The sequence below is a fragment of the Callorhinus ursinus genome, unplaced genomic scaffold, assembly GCF_003265705.2.
Source record: "Callorhinus ursinus isolate GAN/ISIS: 27379988/994484 unplaced genomic scaffold, GSC_fseal_2.0 scaffold8, whole genome shotgun sequence".
In the NCBI taxonomy this organism is placed as follows: Eukaryota; Metazoa; Chordata; class Mammalia; order Carnivora; family Otariidae; genus Callorhinus; species Callorhinus ursinus.
The window spans coordinates 65,090,346-65,114,274 of record NW_027397070.1 but is presented as its reverse complement, the minus strand read 5'-3'; the positions used below and the strand labels follow the sequence as shown (position 1 = coordinate 65,114,274).

The 23,929-nt window shown below is 54.5% G+C and overlaps 2 protein-coding genes across 2 annotated transcripts in view; both read right to left on the bottom strand.

The window, feature by feature from the left end:
• Window positions 1–11,818, bottom strand: part of BDKRB1 (bradykinin receptor B1) — a 49,919-nt gene extending 38,101 nt beyond the window's left edge. The window contains exon 1 of the mRNA XM_073895855.1: window positions 11,734–11,818. The gene's annotated coding sequence lies outside the window, so the exon portion shown is untranslated. The remainder of the gene's footprint in view (window positions 1–11,733) is intronic.
• Window positions 1–11,868, bottom strand: part of BDKRB2 (bradykinin receptor B2) — a 29,573-nt gene extending 17,705 nt beyond the window's left edge. The window contains exon 1 of the mRNA XM_025869193.2: window positions 11,734–11,868. The gene's annotated coding sequence lies outside the window, so the exon portion shown is untranslated. The remainder of the gene's footprint in view (window positions 1–11,733) is intronic.
• Between the last annotated feature and the right edge of the window lie 12,061 nt (window positions 11,869–23,929).

The following is a 23,929-nucleotide window of genomic DNA, read 5'->3' as shown; positions in this document are numbered from 1 at the left end:
ACCTTATGGTTTCTCTTGTTCCTGCCTCTGCATCTCCTGATGCAAAGTTCCGTCAGCTTCCTGCCGTGTCTGCCTTCTGTAGCCAATTTATAGCCCCGGAAAATCCAGGTTCTGTCTGTCCTGGTCAGGAAAGCTTGTGCCTGAGAAAATCCCCCCGCACTCATCCTGAGCTGCCCCAGGGCAGACCGATTCACAGGACCCCTGGCCAGCCCCTGGTGTGGGGTGGGCTCCCAGTGAGCACTTGCTCAGGAAATACTCCTGCCGTTCCCTTGGACTTGCCCAGGACAGCTTGCAGGAGGAAGAGTGGCTCCCCATGTGCTGTCCTTTGTCCTTGGGACACCCGTCCCGATGCGGGTGGTGGGCTTGTTCAGCCGACTGCGAGGGGCCAGAGGCAGGGGTGCAGCGTGCCAGTGATGTTAATGGCTGGCTCTTGGTGGTGGTGGTGGGGGGCAGATTTTCGTGGTGAAAATACCCCGATCAGGGCTGATTTCAAGCCCGATGTGATGTGTCGCAGGGTTCCCAGTTTCATCACTGGCTCCGGGCACGCCTTAGTCAGAGGCCTACCTCTCTGCCTCCCTGCCCACTTTCCAGTCTACGGGGAGCCCTTCCAACTGCTGTTCATCCTTCGGCTCCAGCTTCACGGTCTCTCTCCCTGCCAGATCGGTGGCGGGGTTGGAGGGGGCGGCTGGAAGTGCCGGAGACGGTTCTGTCTTCCCCTCCCCTGGACCCCCGCCTCCGGGCATTGGCTCTGGCCCGCAGCAGACACTTGGGGAAGATTTGTTGGAAGGACGGATGAAGATGAGGAAGGTGACATTGACAGCAAATGCGTGTACCACCTTCCGGGCGCCCGCTCTGCTCTGAGCACATAATACACAGTAACTCACTTGACCCTCACAGTAATGCTGGCTCGGCACTGATTGCCCCATTTTACAGATGAAGAAACTGAGCCCCAGCAGTTTGGTGGCAGAGCCAGGCCTGGGACGCCGTGTAAAGTGCTCCTGTGTCCTTGGGCTCCCCTCAGTGCTGTAAGAAGGAGGGGGGCTCATAGTATTGTCCTCATTTGAATAAACAACAAAACAGGCTCAGATCACACACACACACACGCACGCGCGCGCGCGCTTTCTTTTGTCTTTACACCCATCCTGGCTGCCATATGGTCAGCTCCTTGAGCACAGGACAGGGTCGTCGCTTCTCTGAATGTCTGGTCCTGGCAGTGTAGTGGCTGACTGAATCTCTGCCGAATTGCATTGCTTTTTGCAGTAGTGAGTTTCCTGTCACTGGAAGTGTTCAAGTTAAGTCTGGGCAGTGTTTTTGGTGTATTTGGACCAAGATTCCTTAAATTCTACAGAATGATGCCCTACAACCACCTATAGCTGCCTAATCCAATGCGACGGCCCTGTTGTTCCTTGGCCTTTCTAGTTTGAGACCATATATGAAATTCGTATGATGTGAAGGTCCTAGAGCTGTCAACTCTACGTCAGGTGATTCACAGACCTGATCTCCCTTAATTCTCCAGGCAACACTGTGAGAGGCTTACACTGGGTGTGACGCCATCTGGTTTCTGGGTGAAAATGAACTTCAGAGAGGTCACTAACCCCCAGAAGACCACCCAGCTATGAAGTGCAGAGTAAAGTCTAAGTGCCTCAGACCAAGGTCTGCATTTATTCTAACCCACCGGGCTGCCTTTTTGTTGCAGCCGGGGTGGGGTGGGGTAGGATGGAGAAAGGGGGTCGAACATCAGAGCACTGTTATCTCTTCGTGTAACCCTGCTGAGGACCCGTGGTCTGCAGCTCAGCTGCCACGAGGGGGGTCTTGCAACCTTGCCCAGGGCTCTGAGACCTTTGCAGACCTGGCTGGGTTGGGGTGGAGGGGGGCTGTGCAGGACCCCAGGGTTCATCATTTCTGGTGCTAAAGCAGGTGGAAAATTCCCACTTCCTGAGTCGGGATCAAGGAGAATTTCTGACGTGCACGAGTTTGTCTCGTCCCTTGTGTTTTCCAGTTTGAGGACTAGAATCAAAAGCCCCTGAAATTCCCCGCCTGGCCCACTGTGCATCTGTGCTGGGCAGAGGCCATTTCCAAACTGCTTACCCTCCGCCACACACTGCTCTGAAGCCTGCCGCAGGAGAAACTGGGGCCATGGTCCTGTGTCCCTGCTTACTGCCCGGTCCCTTAGGCCCTCTGAGCCTCAGTTTCCTTGTTGGGGAAATGGGATTGGTTTTTAATAGGTTCTCAGTAAGGATTGCTGTTAGTAAGAGTTTGCATCTGATGAGATGCCAGATCCTCCCATCTCTAGTCTCTGGCTGCCTGGCTCCAATTCCTGGAGGCCCCCAATACAATGTAAAAACAATCTGATTTGCAAGGGTTTAATGGGCCAGTCTCAGACTGAGAAAGGCAGCAGATGTGGCTTCGATATCTTCTCTGAACATAGGCAGGAGAGGGTGGAGTGATTCCCGAACCTGTTTCCAGAAAATTCAATTTGGATAATTCGGTGAAACAAATCAAGAACCTAAAAAATTCCCCTTCCTTTTTGCTTGGTATTTCTGAAAAAATTCAAAAGGACAGGAAAAGCCTCATGCATTCGGAAGAGGAAAATAAGAAAAACCAAAATATTTGGGACCAGGAAATTAGTTAAATATTTTAAAAATGATGCTCCAGGGACTCCTGGCTCAGTTGGTTAAGCATCAGACTCTTGGTTTCGGCTCAGGTCGTGATCTTAGGGGTGTGAGATTGAGCCCTGCGTTGGTCTCCCCACTCAGCGGGGAGTCTGTTTGAGATTCTCTCTCTCTCTCCCTTTCTCTCTGCTCCTCCCGCTCCTGCTCTCTCTCTCTCTCTCTCTCAAATAAATAAATAAATCTTTAGGAAAAATGATGCTCCAAACAGTTTACAAAAAAAAAAGAATATTTCTGATATCATGTCAAGCAGAAAAAAAAAGCCGACACTAAATTGTATATACAACACGGTAGGCAAAATACCAAAACATTAACTGATGGTGTTTGCCTTTAAGCCTGGGATCCTGGGTTGCTTTTGCATTTTCTTTATTCTTTGTAGTAGCCTTCAATTTTTCTATGAAGGATATATATTACTTTTGTAATGAAGATATTTAAATAAGCTAAGTGTTTTCTCCTATTTTTAAAAACATAGGGAATGAATTATGGGTTAGCTTATGTAAGGAAGATAATCAGTGGACTTTGTGTTCAAAGGAAAAGACTTGCTTACATAAAAACTGATAAATATGCAATCATGTTTTCATTTAAAAATGAAATGTCTAAAGTATTTATGAACTGTTTCTTCAGTGGTTTCCTGTTTACCCAGCCACCAGCTATAAGCAGGTGGATTCAGCAGGCTTCTAAAACCCAAGGAAAAGTACCCAGATGAATTGCTGCTGAGGGAAGTTCTGGGAAGATTCGGTTTTCTACCAGGCACAAGTCCTCAGTGTCAGAGGGCTCAGACTAATTTCCTGAATTTGGGGTCCCCGTGAAACAAAAGAAAAGAGCAGAAGCAAATCCTTCCCCAACCACTGTTCTAGATCTTGATTCATGCCTCTGCTGCCTGGGTTATGTCTTTGAGTGATTTTTTTCCATGACAGTTGCAGGGATGGCATGTTTTGTGAACCTCTCAGATTTGAGCATGTCTTTCTGGGGGCTTTGCTCATGGAGGACCATTCAGTATCTCAGCCCGTTTCCCTCCTGAACCTGTAGGTGCTTTCTGGGGTCAGGTGTATTTGTAGCTGCAGAAAACCTGAAGCCAGCTTGATTTTCCTTCGTTGTGTGTTGCCTGCTGCTTTCCCCTGTCCCCCCAGTTATTTAACTGCCTCCCCTGGTTGCCCTAGGCCCAGCCAGCCGGGACATGTGGATGTATCATCTTGGATGATAGAGTTAATGGTGTGATATCAAGTGAGGGGCCCCCTCTCTGAGCCTGGGTCCCCCCACTCATAGGACAAGGAGCTTTATCTCCAGCATGCAGGTTGTGGCGAGGCCCCAGTGGATCACCCCTGGCACCCAGGACCTCATTAAGCCTCAGCTCCCTTTCCTGCCTCAGGAATAATCGTCATTTCCATTGTCCCTCAGATGTAAGGGCTTTTCTGTGTGGTGGCTGCCCCGCGGGGCCCCACCTCTGCCCCCTCAGCCACAGTTACCACAGTCCAAACAGACTCTCGGAAGAAGTTCCCCAGGCCATTTGCAAGGAAAATTCCCATGGCTGATACTTATTTTTACAGTAAACATGGGTCCATGGCCAGGGACATGTAAGGTGTCCCCATCAGGGCTGTTAGCACCCAGCTGGGGCTTTTGGATTACGTCCCACTGTGGGAAGCGCCCAGGTTGAAGGGTCTCTATCTTGATACTGTTGCCTATCCAGGGAAGCATGGTGTCCTCATGGGAAGAGCCAGACCACGTCCCAACCTACCCTGGCCTCTGATCAGCTCCGATTAACTCTAGAGACATTTCCTTGACTCTCAAGTGGGGAGAGCATCCCTGCTTGTGGGTTCATCAGAAGGAACACTTGAGAGCGTTGGGTGGCAAGGAGCCCAGAGGTGGGGCTGAGATATACCTCAGGTCGCTCTGGGCAGTCTCCTGTGCCTTGTCTCTCCCACTGCTCCCTCTTCCCCCATGTAGGCACACCCTCCTCTTCCTTTGGGTCTGGGACCCTCATGGGAAAGGACTTGAAACCTGCCCACAAAGACAATTCAGACATGATAGACGTGTCACAAGCCGGATGTGGGGACATGTAGGCAGCAGAGAGGCAATATGCATGTGTGTGGTATGTGGTGCAATATGTGTGTGTGGTGTGCGTACCTGTCTACGTGTGACGTGTTAAGGTATGTGTGGTATGTACATGTGGTCTCTGTGTGTGATATGTATGTTTGTGGGGGGTGTGTCTGTGTGTGTGTGGTGTATATGGTGTATATGTATGGTATTGTGTGTGTGTGTGTGGTGTGTGTGGTACTGTGTGTGTGTGTGTAGGGTATTGGTGTGTGTGGTGTGTGTGGTGTGTATGGTGTGTGTATGCGTGTGGTGTGTGTGGTATGTGTGGTACTGTGTGTGTGTGTGGTGTGTGTGGTATATAGTGTGTGTGTCTGTGTGTATGGTGTATGTGTGTGGTGTGTGTGGTATTGTGTGTGTGTGTGGTGTGTGTAGTGTGTGTGTGTGTGTGTGTGTGTGTGTGTCTGTGTGTCTGTGTGTCTGTGTATCTGTTGGTGGTGACAGAGGCCCAGGGAGGGCGGAGTAGAGACCCTGCTGTTGGCTCTGGGTTCAGGACGCTTGGGAACAAGCCACGCGTGTGACTGTCCCGGGCCCTCTGGGGATGACACCAGGGGTTACAGAGGCAGAGCGCTGTGGGAGTTTCTCTGATCAGGCTCTGCGTACCTCGCGGGCAGGTCTCCGAGCTGGTGAGCCCAGAGCAGCGTCAGTAATGGCTCAGGAAGCAGGGACAGGCGGAGTGTGGCACTGTGTGGGCACCTGCACGCAGGTCCTGGTCTATCAGCCACACAATGGCTGTGGACCATGGGCTTTATGCCCTGATGCGGGCGGGAAAGGGGAGGCTCAGAGAAGTCAGAGACTTGTCCTGCGTCTGTCAGCAACCGCTTGGCACCGCCTGCGGCAGAACGCTAGGCTGCGGGCCACCAGGCCAGTATCCCCCATCCCGCCCCCCTGGCCCAGGACCGCCGCTGGCTGGAGGCTGCCTTCGGGGAAGCCTGCTCTCAGCATCCAGACAGACCTTCAGAGGAGTGGACTTTGCAGAGAGATGTAGGTCTATGAATGCTGCCGTGGGACTCCCCGGGAAGGGACCCTCTTAGGGGCCCGAGGCTTAGGGCTGGGGGGCTGAGAGGTGCCCTCTTGTTGGCGGCCCAGAGCCTTTGGGGGGCGGCTGGCTTGCATGGTGAGGCTCACGAGAGATGAAGCCTGGCAACTCACCACCCAAATATTAGTCTGTAGGGACAAAGAGGTCTCCTCAGGACACCTGTTCTCTCTAGGTGGCCAGAGCCACACTCAGAGGGTCCAGCGCTTAATGGCTGCGGCTTCTGATGGCCAGATGCCTCTTATTATCACTGCAGAGACTGATGTCCCCCCAGGCCTGGCTGAGCCTCCGCTGGTACAGCCCCTACCAGCCAGGCGGGTGCTGCGGGGTCTGGCTCTGGGTCACCTTGCACCCCGCAGCCCTGCTCTGTGCTAGTCTAAGGAAGTTCTTTCTCCCAGATGTGACCAGCTTAATTCTGCCAGATTATGATCATTTTTTAAAAATTTTAAGCATCCTTTTTAAACGGCTATTAAACTTCAAAATTATGTTACAGCCAAATTGGTCAGCCATACCTTAGACTTTAGTCGGTTTCCTTGATCGCACTAATTCATTGATCACACTGATTTTTTTCTACAACATCTTCCCCTTTCTTGGATTATTTGATGGGATTAATTCCGCATTTGGCTGGAATGCACATACAAGTAAAAAAAAGATTTTTTTTTTTCCGGAAAAAAACTCCTCCCCAGAGTCCGAGCATGACAAGCAGTTTTGGTCCCCAGCAGCACCCTGGTGCCCAACACAGAGCCCCCACACAGTAGCTGCTCAGCGAATGCACTTCCTCAAAAACTCACAAATGAACCAGAGGGCCGGCCTGTCCCCCCACCTGGGGTCCCTCCTGTTCCCTGGCTGCCTCTTCCCTGCACTGGCTCCTGGGTGCTGGGGCCATTGTGTGAATTGTCCCCTCCCTTCATCTGCAGGACAGACTCAGGCTGTGGAGAGTGGGCATCTTGGAGGATTTTGTCTCCTTATTTCCACTTCAATTTCTTTTAAAAATATATATATATATATTGAAATTCTGCAAAGGATATGCATGCTCAAGATTAAGAATTTCGAAGAGTAACAGGAGAGGAAGAAAAGGGGAGTATGTCAGAGGGGGAGACGAACCATGAGAGATGATGGACTCTGAAAAACAAACTGAGGGTTCTAGAGGGTAGGGGGGTGGGGGGATGGGTCAGCCTGGTGATGGGTATTAAAGAGGGCACGTTCTGCATGGAGCACTGGGTGTTATGAACAAACAATCAATCATGGAACACTGCATCAAAAACTAATGATGTAATATATGGTGATTAACATAACAATAAAAAAATTTGGAAAAAAAAAAGAATTTCGAAGAGTAAGAAAGTGTATACAGTGGCCAGGAAGTCTGCCTCCTGGCTCTGGCCCCGCCCCCAGCTCCCTCCCGGGGGCAGTGCTCCCTCCCGGGGGCAGTGCTCCCTCCCAGGGGCAGCGCTCTCTCTGGTTCCCTCCCCCGCCCTACCCCCAAACTCCTTCCAGAACTCCTCTGAGTGTGTAGAGCACTGCGTGTGCACCCGTCCTTGGAGGAGGAGAATGGACACATCCCGGATGCGCAGTCGCCCTGTTACATTTAACAAGCCAACCACCCACTTCGAAGGCACCGGACAGAACAGGCAGTTCCCGTTTCCTTTTAGGAAGTTTCCAGTTCTATGATTATTTGTAGCCGAATGAACCAACGCCGCTAGGAGACCCTAAGGGGTTGCCCTGGGTCACCTGGCTGGGGGGAGTGGGATTCAGTCCCTATGGATGGCTTCTGAGCCAGGAGGAGGAGGGGCAGGGAGGGGGCAGGGAGGGGGCGAAGCATCGCTGCCATGGGGGTTTATTGCCCCTTGTGCCCCAGGTCATTTGAGTCCCCTGCTTCCCGTTGTTTCGGCCACCACAGATGATCTGTGCAGACCGCCTCGTCCACAGGCCTTTGCCCCTGCTGAGCCCACCTGTGCCGGGTGGACGCACCCCGGTCCCGCCTGGTCTGGCTTTTCATCTCCCTCACCACATTCTTGCATTCTAGACATTCTTTTCTGGACATTTCTGGTCAGAGGAGAGCCCAGAGGCCCCTTCTCCCCCCCCCCACCCCCCACTTTACTAGCTGACATTTAACAACATCCACTGAGGAGGGTCCTGGGCAGGGACAGGGCCTGATTTCTCCTCAAGGGTGCTCCCCTTCAGAAAGCCCTTTGCTGAGGCAGTTTGTCTCCCAAATGTGGACAGAGGCCCACCTGCATCAAAATCCCGGAGCTGGGAGGAGTTAGAGTCCCAGGAGAGGGCCCTGGGGTCTGTAGCTGGCGGGAGGAGGGAGCCAGACTCCACATGACCGGACACACAGCGATGTTTGGAAATGGCCAGTCTTTCCCCGTCAGGCAATGCCCAACGCTGGAGTGTGGCTGCTCAGGGAACCCTCAGGAGCGAGGAGACACGGAGTCACGGGTACAGATCAGCACAATAACAACCAGTGACGTGACAGGCACTCTACAGTTTACAACATCCTGTGGGATGTCCGGTCCAAATAGCGCTGATTTTCAAATTGGCCCCATGAGGCCCAGAGAAGCGAAGTGACTGGTCTGAGGTCTCTGCTGTCTGGGGAGTTTGGATTGGGGTCTGGAAGCCAGTTCTCTGTGCTCCACCTGACAGCGCTCCACAGGCCCCAGAGATCAGGAGGCCCAGAGGCGTTGGGGGTGGGGGGCCCGGAAACCTAAAGTTTGAGCCCCGAAGGGAAGTATGATGGGGCTCCTGCTGTCACCACCCAAGGATGCGTTGCCTGGGAACATGAGCGCGTGCGTGCTGGGGTGCTCTTTTCCCCGGGAATCCCCAAGATGCGGGGGCCCCATTGCAGGGCAAAGACAACACCTCTGATGGTCCCAGACCCTGTTCTTGCCCCTGTAGGCCGTCCCTCCGCTAGGTGGGCACCTGCAGTGAGCCTGATGCCTGCTCATACCGCACCAACACCATCTGAGTTACGCCTCGCCGTGGTCCTCAGCAATGGGAAGGGTGATCCCCGCTGCACCGTGGAGAAATCAGTTTACTGGTTAAGCATCCTTAACCAGTAAACAGTCAGGATTTGAAACCAGAGCTCGTGTGTGTTGCACCCTGCTTTGTGCGGTGATGATTTTTGGGGGGAGGCTCATATTTTTCTAGGCTCCAGGATCCTCCAGATCCCACTTTGAGGACAGAGTCAAAGAGGTGGCTGACTCTTTGGATTTGCAGGAGAAAGTGTGTCTTGATGAAGGAGTTGCGGATGTTTAGCTCAGAGAGGGCCTACGAGGACTAGAATTTGTACACTCCAGCTCCAAGAAATGGAAAGTGGATCATTGCTCAGTGGGAGAGGAGTTTAGGTCCAGTCTAAGGAAGGACTTTTTAACAATAGAACTCTCCTGAGATGGAGCGGGCTGGCCGGTGAAGTAGTGAGCTCCCCATCCCTCGAAGCATGTGCACTAAGAAAGATACTCACAGGTCAGGGAAGTCCTAGACTGGGTACGTGTTGGAAGTGATGCATTTGGGCTGTCAAATCTTAGTAGGTTCTGATTATTTGGCTCACGGTCTTGAGATACTCTAAGTGCCTTCTTTTTTATTTTTAAAGGTTTTATTTATTTATTTGAGAGAGAGAATGAGAAATAGAGAGCATGAGAGGAAAGAGGGTCAGAGGGAGAAGCAGACTCCCTGCTGAGTAGGGAGCCTGATGTGGGACTTGATTCCGGGACTCCAGGATCATGACCTGAGCCGAAGGCAGTCGCTTAACCAACTGAGCCACCCAGGCGCCCTGAGATATTCTACGTGCCTTCTGAATCCTCAAAGCAACACATAGATCTGCTTTGTGCTCTTTTTTTTTTTTTTTAGGGCAGTTTTAGGTTCACAGAAAAATTGAGCAGAAAGTACAGAGACTTCCATATGCTCCCTGCCCCCACATACCCACAGCCTCCCCCATGATCAACATCCCCGCCAGAGGGGTACATTTCCTACAGTGAATACCTATATTGGCACATCATTATTACCCAAAGTCCACGGGGCTCCCTTGTACATTCTATGGGTTAGATCAAATGTATAATGATGTGTATCCTCCACTACAGCCTCATAAAAGCAGTTTTGCTGCCCTAAACATCTTCTGTGCTCTGCCTATTCACCCCTCCCTCCCCCTGACCCCTGGCAGCTACTGATCTTTTTACAATCCCCATAGTTTTGCCTTTTCCAGAATGTCATATAACTGAAATCATACAGTATGTAGCCTTTTCAGATGGGCATCTGTCACTTAGGAATTCTGTCCATCCATCCATCCATCCATCCATCCATCCATCCATCCAGTCATTTGGCAGAGAGTGACCGGAGCCTGCCTTATGCTGAGCACGGTTCCCGGTTCTCCGTGCAAGGGAGGCAGCCATGAACTGAGAGAGAGAAGAGCCCTGCTTTCATTCTGAAAACCAGTCCCTCTGACCCGCTCTGAGGGCCAGACCCCGTCACTGTGTGAGCTGAGACCATGTGGCATGGCTATTTCCCCTGCATGGTCCCTGCTTGGCCGGCATCTCTCAAATTTGGCCTAATCCCAAGTCCTTAGACCTTCCCCCCCGCCCCCGCCCCGCTCTAGACTCAGTCCGTCATCGGAACCTTCCCCTGTGTGTGAGTGACAGAGCCAGAGTCCCAAGGAGCCTGAGGCATCCCCTGACCCGAGCAAAGAGCAAAGCATCACAGGGATTGTGTGAGTTTAGGGCAGGGCTGGAATGGGGCCCTAGGGTTTCACCTGCCAGGATGGCATGGGAGCCTTCTTGTTTTCAATGTTTTCCCAAACCTCCTCCCTTGGCTGTTCCCCAGACCTGCCTGCCTTCCACCTCATGCAAGGGGAGACGGCACACTCTTCCCTCAACCTTGTGGGGCTCCCCATCACCCCGCTGCTGCTGGGGCCGACAAGGTCACAGGATGGCGTTCCTCCAAAGAAGAGGGAGCAGGCAGTGTCCTCTGGGGTCGCTTACCCTGGCCCCAGCCTAAGCCCTTCTCCCTCTTCGAGAAGGAATTCAGGAGGGTTGGCCCAGGGCCCCCCAGTGCCCCACACCTGGGCCAGAGCTCCCGCTTCCTGTGGGCAGGAACCAGAGACAGCCGGTGACTCAGGGAGGCACATTCTAACCTGCCCGCCACAGCAACGCCCATTGCCCCCCCAGCCCCGGCTCACGCAGCTACCTGCCCTCGGCGGCCCTCACAGAGCACCCACCGCAGCTGTGGGGCTTCACAGGCAGACACTCGCCCATGTCTACCCTTCCACCATCCTGCCAAGTCATCTTCATGCTCAGGAAATGGGGGTGGGGGGGTGGGGAGGACATAATTTGCTCAAAACTGTTACGCAGGGAAGGAGAACAGAGCTGGGACTCCAACCCGGGCCAAGCCCAGGCTCCGAACCGGTGTTCAGGCTTATCGCTCTGCCCTGGACAGCCCAGACCAGGACCAGGACCAGGACCAGGACCAGGACCAGGACCTGAGGGGCTTTCAACCTGCCTGAGTTACCATCCTCCAGCGGCGGCATTGACAGACCCTCTCCCCTCTGCCATCTGATTTAACTCCTGCCACCCCGGCAGCCAGCAAGCAGGGTACTTCGCAGACAGAGAGACTGAGGCTCAGAGAGGTTAAGGAACTTGTCCAGGGTCACACGGGGCTCATGAGCCGCACGGCTGTGAGTTAAAAGCCGGATTCCAGAGTCTAAACCCCACAGCCATCCCTGCTTGCTCCTTGCTGCCGAAGTCTGAGGCAGCTACCCAGAGTCCATAAAAATCAAATCACTAAATAGTTCACACAAATACACACATGCCTGTCTCGATTCAGGAAGAAGATAAACCTAGAACAAACAAGATCATTTTCCTGTGTGGAGCCCGTCTTGTTACTTGTCAGGACTGGGAAAGGAAGGGAACTTTCCCCCCAGCCCGAGAAATCAGCCTCTGGGACACTCACCTGCCGGCTCTCTCTTTGTGCTGGCACCTCCTGTCCTCCTGGCAGTGGGGAGGCGACTGGACCAGCCCCTGCCCGGGGGTCCCCCTTGTCCAGAGCGAGCCACACGGGCACCTCGGGTGCTCCCTCGGTCCCGGCAGGGCTGCCTGATGTCTTCACCCCTCCTAGGAGCTGAAGTGGTGGAGGGAACAGCTCATCTTTCAAGGGCTGGGTGGTGATGTCACCGCCCTCCTGGGCGCTTCCTCCCTCCACCTCCAGCCCAGCCCAGGGCTCTTGCCCAGCAACCAGGGGTGGCCAGTCTGGCTACAGTTTCTAGAACCCGCGCCTGCAGAGGCCAGGCTGGGACAGCTGCCGCAGCCCGGGGCTCTGCCTGCCCTGTGAGCCTTGAGAGCTCCGTGAGCCACATGGAAGATTTCCAGGTTAGCCCAAGGAATGTTCTATCGTGTAGACTGGCTGCGCTTTAGAGCCACAGGGTGGCGAAGGTGTCCAGGGCTCAAAAGCAGCAGGTCCTGGATCCCCATCCCCACGCTCCTTGCCTGAGGGCCCCGGGAAAGTGGCTTAACCTCTCTGAGCTGGGAGACGGAGCAGAGAGCGTGACAAGTGTCACAGGGGGAGTGGCGAGGATTAATTACAGCCCTGACCCATCCGTAACTTGTGTTCTGTGTCAGGCATTTTTCTAAGTACCTAAATGGATGAACTCAGCTAATCTTCGCAGGGACCCAGGCAGACTTGCTCCAAAGTCTGTGTGCCTAACCGCCGTACTATCCCCTTTCTCAATTAAATGCAATCATGGATGTGAAAAAGTGGATTGCATAGCGGGTCACCCCTAAAAACCAGCATTCTTCCTTCTGGCACTGCGGTCGGCAGTTGGCTTACTGTGTAAGTGAGGGAGTTTGTCTAACACAACGTTTGGCTTTTCTCATTACTTCCCCCACCTGACTGTTTTGCTGTCCGAGTTCCAGCATAAACAGGCAGCTGGCCTCCCAAGTGGCAGAAACGTGGAAAAGACTTTGGAGAAGGAGCACCTTTCCCTGTCTTGTTTTCTGGCGCGTGTGAGGTTTGTGCCCCCTCCCCCCGAATCTGGGGACCTTTGGCAGCAGTCTCCTCCCACTTCAACACTGATTGGTTGTCTTGGCTTCACTCCCGAGACTTGGAGACTTACGGATCTTAGCAGCTTCAAAGCTTGCAAGGCAGGACCTTTCCAATATATGTATTTTAAAGGTCTTAAAACCTTTCCTTCAAAAGAGACCAGATAAAGTGGAATCGGGGAATAGATCGGAGGGTCAGAACCCCACCTGCTGGTCTCCCCTTTCCCTGTTAGCTTCTCTGAAGCCAGTCCACAAACAGTGATCCAGTTCCACTCTGTCCTCTTGGAGATGGGGAAACTGAGTCCCAGGACGGTGCATCAGGATCTGTGCCCGACGTGGCCATGTGGGCTGGTTGCATAGACTTGAGTCAAGTCCCTCCCCGGCCTGGGTGCCTCAGGTGACGCCCTGGAGTACTGGCCTGTCCTACCGCATTAGGACTCCTTACCCTGAGATTTCCCACTTCCCAGGTGGGGACAGGGCTCTGGGGAGAGACTGCATGGGGTCCACTAAACGGGGATGCAGCCCTCTAAATGGTACACAGAATCGTACGTGTGTGCCTTTTTGGGGTGAGAGGATCTGTTGCCTTTCTCAGTTCGGGAAGACCAAAGCATGTTGAGACCCGTCAGAACAGAGACTTCTCAAAATTCCCAGCTGGTACATTCTTGGGTACCTTGTCTACGGGATGAAAATCCTCAATTACCTGAATCCAATGTTACTGCTTCTGTAAATACTATTGACTGAGAGAGCTCAGAAAGGCATCCCCGTCTGTCTACACACTTTTCCATATACCGCTGTAATGTAGGTTTTTTCCCTAAGATTTTATTTATTTATTTATTTATTTGAGAGAGAGGGTGCACGTTAACATGAGCGGGAGGGAGAGACGCAGAAGGAGAGGGAGAATCGGGCTCCCCACTGAGCAGAGAGCCTGATGACGATGATGCGGGGCTTGATCCCAGGACCCCAGGATCATGACCTGAGCTGAAGGCAGGTGCTTAATCGACTGAGCCACCCAGGTGTCCTGTAATGTAGTTTTTTAACAATACCATCTTGATCCACTTTTTGAAGCTCAGGTTGGAGGCTGGTCAGTTTTTGTTAGCAGTTAAGTTCATGCTCCGACATTTCCCTTGCTGGGCTCTCACACTCTGGGCCTCTGTGTGCCTAACCACCTAGGGGTCAGGGACCGAATAACTGTGGACAGCCTCATACCCTGGAACTTGGAAACTTACTCAAAATAGCCAATCCACAGGGAGCCTGGGAATCCTAGCTAACCCCACCCCGCTTGCCACAGGTAAGCTGCTCCCTGCTGCTCCAGCTTGCTACTATCTTGTCCCTGGGTACAACCCCTTGTGTGGACCTGCCTGGAAGCCTTCTCACATTTGGAATGAAAGTAATAAAAAGTTCTATCTTTCATCCATACAATTGTCATTGTGTTGTGTCTTGCCATCAAAATAAAGTTTAAATCTTATAAAACAATTATACTTTTTCAGTCACCTACAGGTGTATCTACCCATTCATCCAAATACCCATCCATCCATCCATCCATCCATCCATCCATCCATCCATCCACTCACCCGCCCGCCCACTTATCCAGCTACCCATGCACTCATAAATCAGACTTCCACATAACTAGGCTGTCTGTTGTTCGACAGAAGTGAATGCATCCAACACACCCTGGCCTGGGAGGAGTCTGCCACTGAGGCCAGTCCCCTGCTTAGGGCAGAACCTGGGTGGGGAACCATTTCAAAAGGAGCTCCATGTGGACTCAGGAACAACCCTGTCTAATTTTTACCTGCGTTAGCATGTTTTCTGTCCTTCACTTTTTGCTATGAGGAAATTTGGCTAAACCCTGCCTTGAAAATGACCACAGCCACAGACTTGTTATACTCCTCCCCATTGGGTCTGCTTGGCTGGGGCCCGCAGAGGGGCTTAGCCCTGCCAGGACTCCCAGCTCCAGCCAGCACACCTGCGTTCAGAGAGAACAGCACAAAACCAACCTCCAGACATGCATGTACCTATGCTTGTTTATAAATGTCTGTGCCTCCACCCCAGTGTTCTGGAATGTTCTCGCCAACACCTGTGTGTGAGGCCAGGGTCGTCACTCCCACCTCTCACCCCCCTACCTAGGAAGGCCCTTGTCCCTGGCCCCCAGGAGTGGGCTGTGCTTTTGTACAGAACTCCGCAGTCCTGACCAGAAAACCTACCCCTGTTCTCTGTGATGGGCAGCCACTAGGGGAAGGGCTGATCTGTCACACACACCCCAGACAGACCCGTCCTGGAAAACCAGTAGGCAGAATTGAAAGGTAAGCTCTGACTCTGATGCATAGCAAAACACATGCAAAGCCTGTAATTTTGCCTGGTTGGCACTAACAGCCACACCTGTGAGCCCTACAGAGCACATCCCAGCCCCCATGACCCTCCGTCCCGCCTCTGGTCTCCGCTCCCAGAGTCCCTTATACGGACGGCCCTGCTGGAGGCATTGACCTTGAGCACAGGCCAGCTCCGGCCCAGTGGCTGCCCGCTATTGGCTATTTAATGTCGTTCTAAGGAAAGAAAGGTTAAAAATGTACATTATCAGCATGCACTTTACCATTTATCTTCACATTGCCCAAGTGCCAATTTTAAATGCAAATGTCAGTGCGTTTAAGTCATAGATGGAATCATCAAAATGACATAATTCATGCTTCATAGCTTGTATGTGCCTATGTGTTTTATTCCCATCAGACACTGGGGAACACTGAAGAGTATAAGCTCATCTATTTTTGTTTAACTTTGGGATGTGGGAGTTGCCCCCACAGTTTCTGTTTGGGCTTTCCCACAGCACCTAACCCTCCCAGATTCAGGGAGTGAGTGAGGTCCCTGCTATTTCTGGTATGCCAGGAATCCCCAGGAGGTGGGCTGGGAGAGGTGCTCTAGACGGCTGTGAGGGGGCCAGTCCCTCCTCAGTCCCTCTGTCCGTCTCCTTGCTGCCCTGGGAGGTGGGCGGTGGGGTGTTGTCCCCTTGGGCCTGGCAGACCATTGAGCACCCCAGGCTTGGTGGAAAGGAGCCCTTGGTCTGCCCGTCAGCCCGGCCACACTTCCTAACTCTGTCCTTGGCCCTGGGGGTGGGGGGCTGTCGCCAGTAGGTCTTGAGAGGTGGTTACTCACTTCCTGTGGCTGGGGCTGGGAAATCCTCAGGGTGAGGAGGGGAGGCTGGTTCCTGGCATCCTTTGGACCCTTTTCTCCTAGGACTGACCACTGAGTCAGGGTCCCCAGGGAGCTGGCCCTGTGCAGGGTCCTCTACCCCCATGGAACCTGGGTCCCCCTCCCACGGCCCCCGCCGGGGCACCTGGCTGTCTGGTTAGCCCCCTGGGTTCCCCTAGGCTGGCACAGCAATGAGTCCTCCCCACTCCCCCTCCCACTCTCTCCTCCTCCTCCTCTTCATCTTCAACAGGAAGCTGAAGCTTGGAGGGGGAGTCCAGTGAGCAGTGGAGGTGGGTTTTGGTGGCATCTGCTGCAGCTTCTCCTCCAAAGACTTGACGGGGCCGGGGTGGGGGAAGGCTGAGGTGATTGGTTAAAATGTTTGGGGATGTGCAGGAAGGGGGAGCTGGAGGGACATGGAAAGGCCCTCCCCACCCCCATTTCCCTCCCAAATCCCAAATTTGGGTTCCATCCCCTTGGCCACCAGAGGTGGCGCTGTGGGCCGCATGCTCAGGGGAGACTCTGTAGGGAGGGTGAGCTGTCCTGGATGGGAACTCCGGTCCCATGTGTCTACCAGGGCCCCTTCACCGCCTAGGGCTGCAGCCCCCGTGGGCCCCAGCTGGGGCTCACTCTGCGCTCTCCTAGCTGACCCTCCCTCATCTTGGCTGCTTTCCCCTCACTCTCTAGCCAGCACGGTGCACCTGCTCCAGAAGCCCCCTGTCCCCCGAGCTTGGGGCAGCCCCTCACTTCCTGTCTATGCTCTCCGAGTGCCCCAGACCCATCTTCCCTCAGGGGCTCCCGAACCCTGTCACTTGTCACTGGGGTGGCTTGTGCACATGATTTTAGATTCTGCTCTGTGCATCTGTTTCCCCTTATACCACAGAGGAGACACTCTTGCATGGTGGGGCGAGAGGCTCAGGTGAGGCGGTGGGTATGTGGTCCTGGCTGAGCAGCAGGGAGAGACAAGGGACCCTAAGGGGTGCAGACCTGAGTTCCAGCCCCGCACCATCGCAGGTGCTCTAGCTTGGGTGGGGTCCCGGATTCCTTGTGGTAAACCAGGATGTCACGTCTGCCCCGGGGGCCCTGGCAGCCGAGTGGGGACTTGGGGAGCCCTGCCCCTCACCAGATTAGTCCCCTCTTCCTGGCAGTATGACCCATAAGCATCCTTCCTTCCCTGCCTTTACAGAAAGCATAGCATAAATTAACCACTTAAAAGTTCGTTGTCATTGAGCAGATTCGCCACGTTGTACCATCTCATCAGTCGAAATATTTCTGTTCCCCCCAAAGGAAACCCCACACCTCCTGGTGGTCACTCCCCACCCCTCTTCTCCCCAGCCCCCGGCAGCCATCCATCTGCTTCCTGTTTTGGGATTTACTTATTCTGCATATTTCCTACCAATCGAATCACACAATCTGTGCCCTTTCGGGGCAGATCCCTTTCACTCCACCTAATGTTTTTGAGGCTCACCCACCTAGCAGGGATCTATGCTTCCATCCTGTTTACAGCCGAGTAATATTCTACCTTCATTCATCCGTGCATTGTTGGTGGACATTTGGGCTGTTTCTGCCTTTCGACAGTTGTGAGCCATGCAGCTACAAATGTCCGTGCAAAAGGATCTGAGCTTCTGTTTTCAGTTCTTTGGGGCACATCCCAGGAGTGGAATTGCTGGGTCATGTGGTGTCCCTATGTCTACCGTCTTGAGGACCTGCCGGACTGCTTTCCACAGCAGCTGCACGTGCCGTGTCCTCCCCGCGTGCTCCCCACTCGGGTCCACGCTCTCGGCCTCAGATGCTGCTGCAGAGCAAGGGGCGCTTTGACCTGGGGCCTTCGGCGAGTTTCTGCTGACTCAGCGGCCAACCCTTTAGCACCAGCATCGGTACCCTCTTCACCCCCAATGTCGGTTAGAATATCTTCAGTTCGCTGAGCTCCATTCCCACGTGCTCCTCATTGAATTCTTTTTTTTTTTTTTTTAAGATTTTATTCATTTGACAGAGAGAGAATGAGCAGGGCGAGCAGCAGGCAGAGGGAGAAGCAGACTCCCCACTGAGCAGGGAGTCCGATGTGGGGCTCGATCCCAGGACCCCAGGATCATGACCTGAGCCGAAGGCAGATGCTTAACAACTGAACCCCCCAGGCGCCCCTGATTGGAGTCTTATAATGGGGCAGAGAGGTCGAGTATTTGGCCCAGAGTCGCCCAGCTCAAGAGAAGCTGAGTTGGAGCAGGAATCCAGGCCTGCCAACCCTAGTGCTCTGGCCTGCAAGATGCGGGGCACCAGCCCAGAGTCTCCATTTCCCAGCGGGTCGCCCCACAAGCCAGGCTGTCCCTGGGGCCTATGTGCCCTCCACCCCAACACCAATGCTCCGGCCTCCCTAGGAGAGAAGCATGCTAAGTACGTAACACCCTGGGCCACACTCCTCTGCCCAGGGCGGCTGGAGGCACAGGCAGGGGCCTGCATCCAGGTGCCCTTCACCCTTGAGTAATTCCCCTCGGGTTTACTTTCAGGTCTGTTTTCTGAACGCAGCCCCTGGCCCCTCCCGGCACCCCTCCCCCCCCGCAGCTACCCGGAGAGCTCCCCTCGGGGCACCCTGAGGTCAGCCACAGCCGCCCTCTGGCAAAGCGTAATCAGCCAGGCTCCTAAGTGCTGAGCACCTTGCTCTGGCCAGGCCCCACCAGGCAGGTTACAGGTGCCACCCCCAACCGCAGGGTCAGCCTCCAGCTGGAAATCAGTACACCATGTCCTCAACGAGGAAGCCGGGGCTCCCCGACGTCAACAACCTGAGCTCAGGTACATGACCCAGCCACTCTCACCAAGGTCACTGCTGGGGCCCCAGCTGGTCTCCCACGGCCCCGCCCTCCCCTCCCACCCTGCCTCCTCGCAGGTGCGGAAGGGATCACTTTGTAATTAAAAAACTTAAAAAAATAAAAAAGAAATGTGCACGCAGTAACATTTACTCTTGGCGGTGTCCGGGTGGGTGGGTTTTGACAAACGTGGACTCATGTACTCGGCTCCCCAATGTCCCGCAGAGTGCAATGCCCTACACACGGGCCCCTTCGTACTCAGGCCTCCCCTACTCTCTGAACTGGCGATCTGTGTTCTGTCCGGAGGGATCTGTACGAAGGTAAATCACCCTCCTGAGGATGATCCAGGCCTGGTGGTTCAGCCAGCAATTTCCTGCCCAGGGTACTGGCACCGCGGAGGGAATGTTCTTCCCTGTGTCGCCATGAACGCAGAGCTCCGTGAGGGCAAGGGCGGTATCTACACCTTCCACCGATGAACAGGCAGGCACACATTTGGTGCTCAATAACCGCTCAAGGAAGGCCGCAGACGGCTGTGAACCCGGTTGCTTTCGGATTCCCAACTGCACCTTTTCCATGAGGCCTTGTGGCCTCCCCAGAATTCTCACACAACCGTCCATGTGTGCATCCATCCATCTGTCCATCCAACACCCCCTGGGGCCAGATTTGTTCTCGTGTGCCCATCCAGGGCTCACAGGACCGGGGGCAGGCTGGTCCCTGCTTTCTCACGGTCGAGAGTTGAACAGCTCCCCCTCCCCGTGCCCTTCAGAGGCGGGAGAGGACCCTCCCCTCCATTTCCTCACCTGACTGTCACAGCTCTGTGTGGTGGGTGACACTGGGATCATCAACAGAAGGGAGAGTGACCTGCCCAGGGAGAGCAGGAGCTGAAGAGCATGTCGGGCAGCCCAGTCCCCACAGAGCCGCGCTGCGCTCTGAGGAAGGCTGCTCGGGGTGGCAGGAGGTAGGGCAAGGGGGCAGCCCTTACATGGGGCCCTGGGTTGGGCCCAATGGGAGCCTGGAGCCTGCAAGCCAGAGGCCCCCACCCACCCTGTGCCCAGAGGGGAAACCGGGGTACTTTCGGCTGGCTTTTTCCCTTCCCTGTGTTTCTTGGTAGGTCACAGAAGCATGCTGGAGACATGGGAGAGGGGTGCTCTGGGGCCAGGGGTGGGGTGCTCTGGGGCTGAGGGAGGAACCAGCCTCGGCGTCAGGGTAACAGCAAGCATGTCCTATTGTTCCTGCCCCATAAATAAGCACCACCTTCCTAAATGCCCCCCTGTCATGAACCTTGATGGTGTCGAGCTGCAAGCAGGATCCAGAGTTCCCTGTTGCCAGAAATTGGCGAGGGGGCCCCCCTACGAGGCAGAGACCTTGTGGGTGGTGGCTGGCGGCCCTTCCGGGTGCTGAGCTGTGTTCCCTTCCCAGACTGGAGTGATTCAGAAAGTAAGGAGGTGACCTTTTTCCTTCCCCGAGGGTCACTTTTTTGATTCCAGGGTTTTGTTGTTGTTGGTTTTTTTTTTTTGAGGCTAGAGGACATTTTAGCAATCAGATGGAAGCCAGAGCGGATCATGTCAGATTACCAAGGATGACATGGTGCCTGGCACAAGCGGCCCGTGTGATCATCACTCGCTGATGGACTAGACGGATGCATTCTTTCCCTGCCCCCCGCGCGCACACAGCACTTATAGATAGACAATGGAACCCGGCGCAAGTCTGGGCCCCCAAGTCCGCGATGAAACGCTCAGGTCTCTGGGGATGGGGTGGAGGCCGTGCAGCCAGCCATGGTGCCCCAAAGCCCCCTCAGAGCCTGCTTCTGTGCCGACACAGCCTCCCCTCTGCTGCTGTGCCCGGGCTGGGGGTGGACGCCCCCGCTCCGTCCCCTGCCCGGGAGGCCAGAGCCCGGCCACTGGTCTTTCTGGGACAGAACAGGGAGGGATCTGTGGGTGCCAGAGTGCAATGGGCAGATTTTCACTGAATCCTATGCTGTTAAGTGTCATGCCTCATCTCTACCCTCTCTCATTTGATTTTTCCAGAGGAGAAACCTCATGTCTTAGGGCTGGAGGTGGCATGGAAGGAGGGAGAAGCCGATGTTGGACATCTGGCGCCTCACCTAGTTCGCAGAGACACTTTCTCTCAATCTCCACCCCTCCCCCTGCTCCACCCCTCCCCCCTGCAGTCCCGAATCCAACACCTTCCTTCCACGGCACCTGCTCCTTCAAGGACGGAGCCCCTGTGGGTTCTGTGATCAAGGGGTCTATTTTTCTTGGGTTCCCCTCTTCATGTCGTTAGATGGGAACCACCTCCATTCTGCCAGATCTTTCTTCTGCTTTCTGCCAACTAAGTATCCCCTAACTCAGCTGCTATGGCCTCCGCCGGTTTTATGATCTTACAGGGTCATGTCTTTTTTCGGTAGTACCTCTACTAACATTTTAAAGGGGCTTGGGGGAGGGAGGAGACCATGGATGGCCAGGTGCCACTTTGGCCAAAACCACTATTTCTCCTTTTGCCTATGATCCCCCTTCTTTTCATATGACTTATTTGGCTACCCCTGCTGCCTGTTCACCCTCCGTGAGTCATTGCCTGCTCTCCCTCCCTGTACCTCTTGTCCCTCACTGCCTCCTGTCCCCTCTCTACCAGGCCAGCCGGTCCCCCACTGCCCAGCGCCCTGATGCCACCATTGACTTAGAATTGTTGGTCCCAGCAGGGTCCCAGATGCTGCCCAGAGCCTCCCCTGGTCCCATCTACTGGTCCTTCTGCTTTCCCTCCAACTTCCAAACCTCCCTCTTCCCTGTCATCCCAAGCAAATGTCCCTCCTGCTACCTCACAGAGAAAACCGGTGTCCCTGGATGGGACACTTCCCATCACTTCCCATCACGCCGGCTCCCACGGTCCTCTCCAGGCTGGACACTGGCTCCAGGGCGCCCCCCAACCCCCAGTCTCTGCCCTGTAGTCCAAGGGCCCCTGGGAAGACAGAGGTCAGCTCAACCCTTCCGTGCTGCCCACTGTTCTTCCAATAAAGGCCGAACAGCTGTGGGGCTTGGCCTGTCTTCTCCTCTTATGTCATCTGCCCCACTCCCCCTGCCCCACAATCGCCCCTGAGCTTTCCTCCGGTCCCACGGAGAACAGGGACTCCGCATTTTCATGTTTGCTTTGTTGCAGGCGTGTGAGTGAATATTGAACAACAGCCCCATGACGTGACATGTTTGGGTCACTGGGAGGGTGTTAGGCCTGGGCCATTGTCACAGAGCACCAAGCCTGGCTGGAGAAAGGCCACAGCAGACCCCTCTTGTCTCATGGCTCTGGGGGCTGAAGTCTGAGACTGGGCACTGGGGAAGGATGGGTCCAGCCCTCTCTCCCAGCCTCTTGGCTGTGACAATTTCATTCCAATCTTCACGTGGCGTTCTCCTGGCGTGTCTGTGTCCAGATCTCTCCCCCTTTTATAAGGACACAGACATATTGGATCAGACCCACCCTAATGACCTCATCTTAATTCGATCCCCTGCAAAGACCCTGTTTCCCAATGAGGTCACATTCCCAGGTAAGGGGGGTTAGGACTTCAAATCTTTCTTGGGAGACACCATTCAATCCATGGCCCCTGTGTCTCCTTGCTGTAGACCGCGCATCTGCCGAGAGAGGTCGTTCCCCTTCCCTTGGCATCTGGAGGCAAGCAGGTGCTCGGCATATCTTTGTCCGCCTGCCATGGAGGTCTTTTACATATCGGCAGATGGATGAACTAATGCTTTCAAGAGTGAATCTTTACCCATCAACCAGTATCGGGCCATGTTAACAACATGGCTTTGTGGCACATGCTGGGACTCAGGTGCTGGCAGGCACCCTGCGCAGTGGAGGCTGTGGGCTGCCTGGTCCGCATGCTGGCCCTGCTGTGAATCTCAGGCCAGGCCTTAGCAGGGCTTCCTCACTTGTCCTAGGCAACTGGAAATAGTGCCGAGGGGGTGGCTTGCGTAAGGACCTCATGGGTGCTGCATGCACAGGGCCCGGCATGCTCCTGTCATTTACTATTATCCCGGGTCTGGGATTAAACGTCCCGTGGCCACAGCAGCAGTGGGCCGCTCCCGGAACCGGATCCGCCTTCCCGCATCTGTTGTTGGGGGGGGTGGGAGGATGCCGCACGCGGGGCTCAGTGAGGGGAGGCAGCTCCGAGCCCTGTGTAGGGGCCAGGTCCAGTCCTTGTCCCCCTCCCCGGGGTCACTCTGGGGCTCCCACACTTCCTTAATTTATGCTCATTTAGTTACATGCTCATTTACTCGAGATGGCAATGTCAGGACAGCTTGAGGCCTGTCACCCTCTGCCGGACGAGGTCACGGGACCTCATGCACAGCTCTGGGACTTTGGCCATCTCTTCTGGAAGTTTCCGTCTGGACCAGGACCCCCTTCAAGGTGCAGGCTGGGGACACACCCTGAAAAGAACCCTCAAGCCAGTCAGGCAGTGTTCACCTTCCCACCCCCACCTATAATAAGAAATGATCATCAGCTATTATCAGCACCTCCCGGTGGACAGAATTAGGCTTAAGGCTTTTTATAACTATTACTTTATTTAATATTCAAAACACACCTGTGAAGTAGGTGTCTCATTTTACCTGTGGGGGTGCTGAGGCTCAGAGAGAAGCAGTAACTTGCTCCAGCTCATGGAACTAAGAGAAGGGGGTGTGCTCAGCGCTCAGACCCCAGGTCCAGTGTCTAGGCACCCATAGGGGCTCTCGATGCCCTGCCGGCCAGTAGCCAGTAGCCTAGGATACCTGGCGTCCCATGGCAGCTCTGGGCAGGTGCTGGAAGAAACTCCTTCCAGAGCAGAGACAGAGTCAAAGGCTTCTGGACAGGGCATTTATTTGGGAGGTGACCGCATGCACTGAGCCATGGTGGGGGGGAGCTGGGCTCACCTCCGTCCCACAGAAGGCGAAGGCAGAGGGTGCCTCAATACCTTCCTCCTCCCGGGCTCCCAGTCCCCTGGATCACCATATTAATTCCCTTGCCTTTCCCAGATTCTAGAAGCTGCCTGCATCCCTGGGCTCCTAGCCCTTCCAGCTTCCAGGCCAGCAACGGCCTGTCTGTCCCTCAGATATGGTTCTGGGTCAACCCTGCAGACCCACGCCTAAGCTAGAGAGGAGGTACAAGGAAAAG